We start from the raw sequence: 9006 nt of genomic DNA, 5'->3' as shown, positions 1-9006 counted from the left end.
CATGGGCTTAAGCCCATGAGTTCGTTTAGTCTAGGGTTTTAGATGCGAGATGTTACTATATATATCTTGTATTCGAAGTAACCCTAAACTTGCACTCTGTAAACTCAATATCGCCTCCAATAATAAGATCTCTCTTTGCCCATGGACGTAGCCAAGTTGGTGAACCACGTTAAATCTCTGTGTCGTTGTTACATTGTTTTTATTCATCTGTTTCCGCATCTGTTTCTTCTCACAATTGTTACAACAGCATGCATTCCAAGTCGCCGGTATAACGGCTCCCATCCACAACAATGATTGATCAAATCGAATTCATTACTGTAGCTCTTCACATCCCTTATCTTCCCGCAATATATTTCTCTCTGATTTTCGCTTCTTTTATGCTATCTCTTCACATCCCGTACATTCACCCTCTATATGTCTATCCTCTTTTTGATTCTCACCACTCCACAGGGCCACCAAAAGAAATCCCATGCATCAATCAAAGAAAACGTCAAAATATACGAGATGGCTCTGGCTTCTCTAATCTTCAACGATGTTGTCCCAGGCTTGGGGGAGGCGAAGCTGAACTTCAGTTGACATCCTTCGAACAGACATTCACAAGTTCCTTCGTTGATCATCTGTTTGCTTACCCTCTTACTCTTGATTTTCATATTTCCTTCTACTAATCCCGACACCTGTTAAATTAACACACTGTTATTCATACCATCGGGTTCAGTCCAATAAAATTATTAATTGAAAATGCTTCGAATCAATGTTTTGCTATTTTCTACTAATGCGGAATCTTCTAAGTAGAAAATCTGGGAGTAGTACAGCAACAAATATGTTTACAGTTGAGTTTGCTCCATTCTGTTACGCCAAATAACTGTAAGTTCATATTGTTATTGTAAAATTGAAGTCTGTTTATTTTTTTTGGGCCTGCACTTTCGTCTGTATACGGAGAGAAAATATGTTATGATTTGAACTGATTTGGCTCTTTGTACTATCAGATCGATTGAAATATGATTTATGTTGTAAATTGAGTTGTGCTCTAAATCATATTTCTATGACAGAGATTGTGCGGTTCTTATGTTCCAATTTATGTTTTTTTTTTCAGCCTGCAAAGCCTGAGACTGTGACCAAGCGGAGTCAGGTGGAGATAATGAAGGAGAAGAATAATTTCATAAAGTATCCTCATATGTCTGCTTCATAAATTGTCTATACAGGATAAGAATGTCACCAATAGAGGTTGCAGAGATCTGACTGTAACTTTGGTAGATATACAGTGGTATTCCATTTACAGTTTTTGGTTGTCATACAATGGGATTTGAGCGTAAATGTTGTGCTCCATTGAATAAGGCATTTCTTCTAAATTGAGCAGAGGAATAGGTTTAATTTGGGTATGTGCTTAAGGTACATAGGGTGCAAAAGTATATGGGGCAATAAACAAAATTAGAAATGGAACTTACTTAAGAAAACAGAATTGTGTCGATCTAATCGCTACTGGGCACTAAAAGGTTACTCTTACATTTTGGTTGAACTTGCATTTTATCGATAAATGGCATTGGGGATTATACTGTTTCACTTCCTTCGTATAAACCATCAGTAAGTACGATATGTTTTCTGTCATGACAGCTTTTCGCCTAAGTTCATAGCTGAGAAGGAACAATTGATAACATGGTTTCTTGATTGCGTATAAACTTGATTGCCTTGGTCAATCACTAAGTCTCTTAACTTCGTTGCAGCTTCAACAATTACGTCGAAAGAAGTCTGTCACAAACACTGCTAATAAACAAACAACCCGAAAGGCAGTACAAGCCAAGTAAAATCCTCCAAAAATTCTGGTAAGCAGAAGCTCCGTCTATTGTGGCGGCAGGAGGAGCTACATGCCTACGTCTCATGTGATGATGTGAATATCAGTGATGAGGTTATTAACTCCCCCACAAACTTCTGCAAATGTATCACCTCATGAGTATGTTCCAGTCCATGGTTCATTATCAGAACCTCATACGTATGAGACAATCGGCTGAAATATTTATCTAATACAATCCCTTAGCTTACCCAACGGCCGGCACTGTTAGGAAGCTTGGATTAATGTTGATCCCTCTTTGCTCTCCACTACTACGACTCTTTACAATTTTCGATTATTTTCACAAGCTTACAAGCAAAAGAATGTTTATGCTTATACATATGTTCTTGAAATTGTTATTTCTAATGCTAAATTAATAAAATTAGCATTTGTATGATTATGATCGGAAGATGACAGATATACATCACTTTTTCTGAGTTGAGAGAAAAAAACAAATGCCTGATTGTTGATTTGGTACACAATAAGTTCTATTCCTTTCAACCATTAAAACTAGATCTTTAGACAAACAGAAAACATTTTAAAATTATGAAATTTTCAGATAAATATTTATCAAAATAAAGTTAAAATCAATATTAAATTACTAGCAGCAAAAAAATTTCAGAAGAAAATCAGTTTAATATCTAAGTTATTAGGAAATCATGTAAATATTTTAACTAACAAAAAATGGTGTCCTAAGAATGTAAAATCACTATAATATAAACTTAAAAATCATTGGGTAGTGATTAACATTTATAAAAAGAAAAATCTATCAAAATTTATATCACAAATATAAAAAACTACCAGGTTACAAAACCAAAAGGATAAACTGAAACAACAATGACTAAACACTGAATATGTAACTAAAAAGACTAGATAAACACACAGATAAGAAAAAAATGAAGACAACAATAACTAATTAATATAATTAAACATGTAGAAAATGAATAAAACATATACTGTAGAACTTCTATAAATTAATAATGTTGGGACTTTAAATTTTATTAATTTACAATAATTTTCTTATTTAGATTTCTTATTTTAAGATATATTTATTCTAAGATAAGAAAAATATTTGATGTTAGTGTATAGACATTAATTGTTATTTTTTGAAATTTGACATTTATATTGATTTTATTATATTATTTGGTGTATAATATATATATTATATAAAACTTAAATGTTGTTTTAGATATAATATTACTAAATCTCATAAAAAATATATTAAGTGTTAAAAAAATATATTAAGTCCATTGTGAATATAAAACGAACAATAAAATAATAGGTTTTTACTTACATAAAATATGTGTATATATAAATTATTAATTTATAACGTTAATGAGACCATATATTTACATAGAATTTTCTAAAAAAAATGTGATCTTATTATTTATCGATTTGTGTAAAATTTTGAACCGGTCAAAGTTGGAACCGACAAAATTTATAATTTATAGAAATTATTAATTTATCGAGTATTAACTTATAGAAGTTCTATTATAAATGGTAAAAAATACACATCAAAGAATAAAGCTTCAAAATAGAGAGGCAGAATGAAGGTGGATATAGGCTTACACACTTAGGTAGATACAATAAAAAAATATGTAATATAAATGAAGATTTAATGTTGTTCAGAAAAACTGAAGATTTTATATTTAAATTTATTGTAGGTTCAAAATTATGCGGCTAACTATATGTGATGAAAATATATATTTTTATAAAACTATTGAACCCCAAAGAGTGGAAAGGAAAATCATATTGTTAACGAACATAAATTCTAAAATATATAAAGATCAAAAACTTACATTAATTAGTCATATACCACATAATTAAAACAATGTAGAAAAATTAGTCATAACACCATTAACAAGAATTTTCTTTAACAATTACGTAAATAGTATTTCAAATCAAAATGAAAATTAACAAAATAAAATAAAATACAAAAGAATATACATCATACCCACGTAAAGGGTCATCGAAGCTAAATTAACATCAAACTAATTGTTCACATTTAGCGTGTTAGTTATGCTACTTATTTTTAGTTTCATAAATTATAATATTATTGTCTAATATCTAAATATATATGATACTTAGTAAAATAACTAACAAATCATACTCCAAATTTACTGTAAAAATAACGAAAAAATAAAAATTATTTAAAGGGTAAGACATTTTTTTAAAATTACAAACTCAAAAAAAAAAATTCACATTTTCATCAAAATAATAAGTTAACAATTTAAAATATATAAACCGCGCCTAGCGCGGTGAAAAACCCTAGTATTTATAATATTTTAACATGAACAATATTCATATATATGAAGTGTATTCAATCGAGAGTTTAGGATAATTTGTACTAAGATAATAAATTGTTATTCAGTTATGAATTCTACCATGTCATTTAAAATTTAGTGTCATTGAATTCGTATGAATTATTGAAATTTACTGTTACTGGAAATATTTTAATTTAGTGATTCAGAGAGTTTTAGTGAATTTCTTATTATGTAACAAAAAATTAAATCTCATAGTTTGAAATATAATTATAAATTAAGTTAAAATAATATTAAATTCTCTAATTCACCTAAAATATTTTAAAATTTATTAAATTTAATTGCTTCTAATTATTTTAAATTTCTAAATTGAAACACCCTCTTAATATTTAAAATTAGTAATGGTCGGCATGGCACATTTTGGATGGTTGAATGACTGACTGCAATGCAATTCCACAATTTCTCAAGTTACCAATCATAATCAAAGACTTCACGACCTACCATGTTGATAATGTCTTTAGTAAATACATTAGGTTGAATAATACTTTTTTTTTTTTTAGGTTGAATAATACTTCTTGGAACAGTTATTTTCAAACTTAAATTTACATTAGAAAATTAAGGAATATTTACATGTGTCAACCATTTTTAGATCAACAAAGTATTTACTCACAAGAACTATCATATACTATCAGATGTTTATGAACTACAACCTCATTTTACATATTTTCGTATTAAAACTTATAGGGTCCAAATGGTGACATAGGAAATTAAGTTGAATAGTCAATTCCTAATCATTCCTTAAAAATTACACCATTTATGGTGATTTTTCGCTGCGTTTGATTCCTTGTCATTCCTTGAATTTTAAGGAACTATAAAAGAAAAACATTTCTTATCAAAATTGATATGCAACAAAAGGAATAAATATTCATTTTTATTCATTTTATTTTGTTCATATTCATTCATTTCCTACTTGTTCCTATTCGTATTTTAATTGTCACCGGTTAGAGGCTTAGACTTAATTTTTCATGAGATAATAGTTTGACACATATACCCTTGTGTCTTTAAAGTTCGAAATCTAAAAACCCATAGGCAAGATTATATTTGGTTTACTGTTTCTAATGTCTTTACTACATGCACATCTTGGTTTAAAAAAGCGCTCGCTTACATTAAGGCGAAGCGTAGCGATGTCCCCATCTCAGCACCTCAAGGTGTGACGACATACACAAAGCAAACACTTCCTAGGCTCTCATACTAAGTGGCATTGTGCATAAAGCGACACCTTAGAGGATTGTTATCGCGAGCTCTTGAGCCGCTATCTTGCTTTTTTAGAATTAAAAAAAAATAAAAATTGCCTAATTAAACAGGATACGTAGCTTAATGAAGGCACACAAGAAACGTTTGTTGTGCACACGTGTCATAATATCAACCCTCTCTCTCGCTCTCCACCGAATCTTCCTCTCTCTTTCTCTCGTGTCTCCTCGACGACTCCGAAGGCATCTGGTGACGGCGTTTCTAGCGGTTGAATCGTCGTTTCTGTCGCTCTCATCGACGCCTCCATCTATCTCTCGATCTCCTCGACGACTCCTCGTCTCTCTCGATCGCGTCGACGCCTCCGCGTCTCTCTCTCAATCTCCTCGACGACTCCTCGTCTCTCTCGATCTCGTCGACGCCTCCGCGTCTCTCTGGCTCTCCTCGACGGCTCTCCTCGATGGCTCACCTCGACGAAATCAAATCCAAAGGTAAGGCTATGTATTTGACCTTTAAAGTCTGAATCCTTCTTTGTTATTTAGATTCGTTTGTTGTGTTGCATGCGTATCTTGTCTTTGTTTATGTCTCTGTCTTGGATTCAACAGAAGAAGTCTCTTGTTTTTGTTTATGTCTATGTCTTTGATTTAACAGATGATGGCTTCTTGTGTTAGATGTTTGATCTGTTAGATGATGAGCAAAAGTATGTTGCCTTCTGGAAAAGAATTGCAAGGTACTTCAATGCTAGTCCGAAGCTAGCCGGGTGTGAAAAAAGAGAGGCTACTCACTGTAAGCAAAGGTGGCACAAGATGAATGACTTATTGTGTAAGTTTTGTGGTGCTTATGAGGCAGCAACGAGAGAGAAGAGTAGTGGGCAAAATGAGAATGATGGTCTCAAACTTGCCCATGAAATCTTCTTCAATAACCACAAAAAGAAGTTCACCCTTGAACATGCTTGGAAGGAGCTTAGAAATGATCAGAAGTGGTGTGATCTCTCTACAGCTAGACATGATGGAAGCTCCAAAAAGAGGAAGAGTGAGGAAGGTTCACAGTCTGCAAGCTCTAAAGGAAATGAAACTGACAGTGCTCTAGATGATGAAGGCACCATTCGCCCTCCGGGTGTTAAGGCTGCAAAAGGCCGTGGTAAAAAGCCCGTGGAGCTGTCTGATTTTAAGACTGTGTGGAGCATTAAGAAGCAAGTCTTGGATATGAAGGAGAGGCTGTCGAAGATTAAGCTCCTTGACAGTCTCATTGGAAAACAAGGACCCTTAGCAGATTATGAAGAAGCTCTGAAGAAGAAGCTCGTTGATGAGCTGATGTCTCATTAGTTTAAGTATGTCTTGTTCTGTTTAGGTGTGTCTTGAACTGCTTAGATTTGTTGTTCTTGTTCTGAAGATGAAGCTGTGTAGTTAAAGTCTGTCGTTCTTGTTAGCTAAGATCGGATATAAATGTTATGGCACTGCGTTAATTTTCTTGTTAGCTAAGATCGGATATAAATGTTATTGCACTGCGTTAATTTTCTTGTTAGCTAAGATCGGATATAAATGTTATGGCACTGCGTTAATTTTCTTGTTAGCTAAGATCGGATATAAATGTTATGGCACTGCGTTAATTTTCTTGTTAGCTAAGATCGGATATAAATGTTATGGCACTGCGTTAATTTTCTTGTTAGCTAAGATCGGATATAAATGTTATGGCACTGCGTTAATTTTCTTGTTAGCTAAGATCGGATATAAATGTTATGGCACTGCGTTAATTTTCTTGTTAGCTAAGATCGGATATAAATGTTATGGCATTGTGTTATTTTCACTGTCTCATTTTATCTCTTGTGTTGTTTTCAGGTCAAGACGAGTGTGGCATTGTAGATTCACGGAGTAGACAAAGTCACGGGCCAAGAAGAGTGTGACGTTGTATTCTTGTGTTGTGTCAGTTCACGGAGTGTGAAACTTTTGTTGTCTTGTGTATCAGTCACGAGCCAAGACGAGTGTGGCGCTGTGTATCACTTGTCTAGTGGAAGCTTTGTTGTGTTTTGTTGTGTCACGGATTGTATAAATTTTTATCTTGTGTTGTGTCACGGATTTGTAAAAAAAATTTTGTCTTGTGAACCAAGTTTTATATATAGTTTGCATTCTCTCATTCTCACCAAACATAACAATCAAAACAATATCATCTTCTCTCCTTCTCACCGAGAACGAGTCATCTCCTCTCATTCTCACCAAACAAAAGAATCAAAAACAATATCATCTTCTCTTCTTCTTCTTATAAAACCAAGAATATTAATCATCTTCAAAAACAATATCAGCTTCTCTTCTTTTTATTTCTCATTATCTTTATTCAAGCTTAATTTCTCTTTTGGATTACAAATATGACATCTTCTTCTCAAAACCCTTTTGAAGAATCACTTGATGATACATTTGATCAATATTTTGATCGATATGTTGATCAAAATTTAGAGAATTTAACCGTTGGTAATCAAGAAGAAGCAAGGAAACAAAGAAAAAACGAGCTTATATCGAAAGAAATCGTGAAGAAGGGCATATTCATTTATGGAATGATTATTTCAGTGAAACTCCAACGTATCCTGAAAATTTCTTCCGACGACATTTTAGAATGAACAAGCCATTGTTCATGCACATTGTTGATCGACTCTCGAACGAAGATGGTCTCGGAAGGATGAGTCTCTCTCCCCTCCAAAAGTGTACTGCAGTCATTCGTGTCTTGGCGTATGGTACTGCAGTTGATACGGTCGACGAATACCTCCGGCTCGGTGAAACTACAACTCGGTTATGTGTCGAAAATTTTTGGAAGGAATAATAAATTTATTCGGCGATGAGTATCTAAGAAGACCAACACCGGCTGACCTTCAACGTCTATTTGATATTGGAGAGTATCGTGGATTTCCCGGGATGATAGGAAGCATCGATTGTATGCATTGGAAGTGGAAGAATTGTCCCACCGCTTGGAAAGGGCAATATTCTCGTGGTTCGGGTAAACCAACAATCGTTTTAGAGGCGGTTGCATCGTACGATCTCTGGATATGGCATGCGTTTTTTGGACCTCCAGGTACCTTAAATGATATTAATGTTCTTGATCGCTCACCTGTTTTTGATGACATAATAAACGGTCAAGCTCCGCAAGTCACTTATTTCGTCAATGGAAGAGAGTATCATATGGCTTACTATCTCACCGATGGTATTTATCCGAAATGGGCAACTTTTATCCAATCTATTCCAATACCACAAGGACCGAAAGCAGTTTTATTTGCTCAATGGCAAGAAGCTGTCTGCAAAGATGTCGAGCGCGCTTTTGGAGTTTTGCAAGCTCGCTTTGCCATAGTTAAAAATCCAGCACTTTTTTGGGATAAAATCAAAATTGGGAAGATTATGAGAGCATGTATCATACTCCACAATATGATAGTAGAAGACGAACGAGATGGCTACACTCAATTTGATGTTTCAGAGTTCCAAGAAGGAGAAGACACCGGAAGTTCACATGTCGATCTCACGTATTCTACAGATATGCCTACAAATATCGCCAATATGATGGGTGTTCGAACTAGAATTCGTGATATACAAATGCATCAACAACTCAAAGCTGATCTAGTTGAACATATATGGCGAAAATTTGGACGTGATGAAGACATCAACTGATCTCGGATGCATCTTTCTATTTTTA

The sequence above is a fragment of the Brassica oleracea genome, chromosome C1 (assembly GCF_000695525.1).
Source record: "Brassica oleracea var. oleracea cultivar TO1000 chromosome C1, BOL, whole genome shotgun sequence".
Lineage (NCBI taxonomy): Eukaryota > Viridiplantae > Streptophyta > Magnoliopsida > Brassicales > Brassicaceae > Brassica > Brassica oleracea.
Note: the sequence above shows the minus strand (reverse complement) of the source record.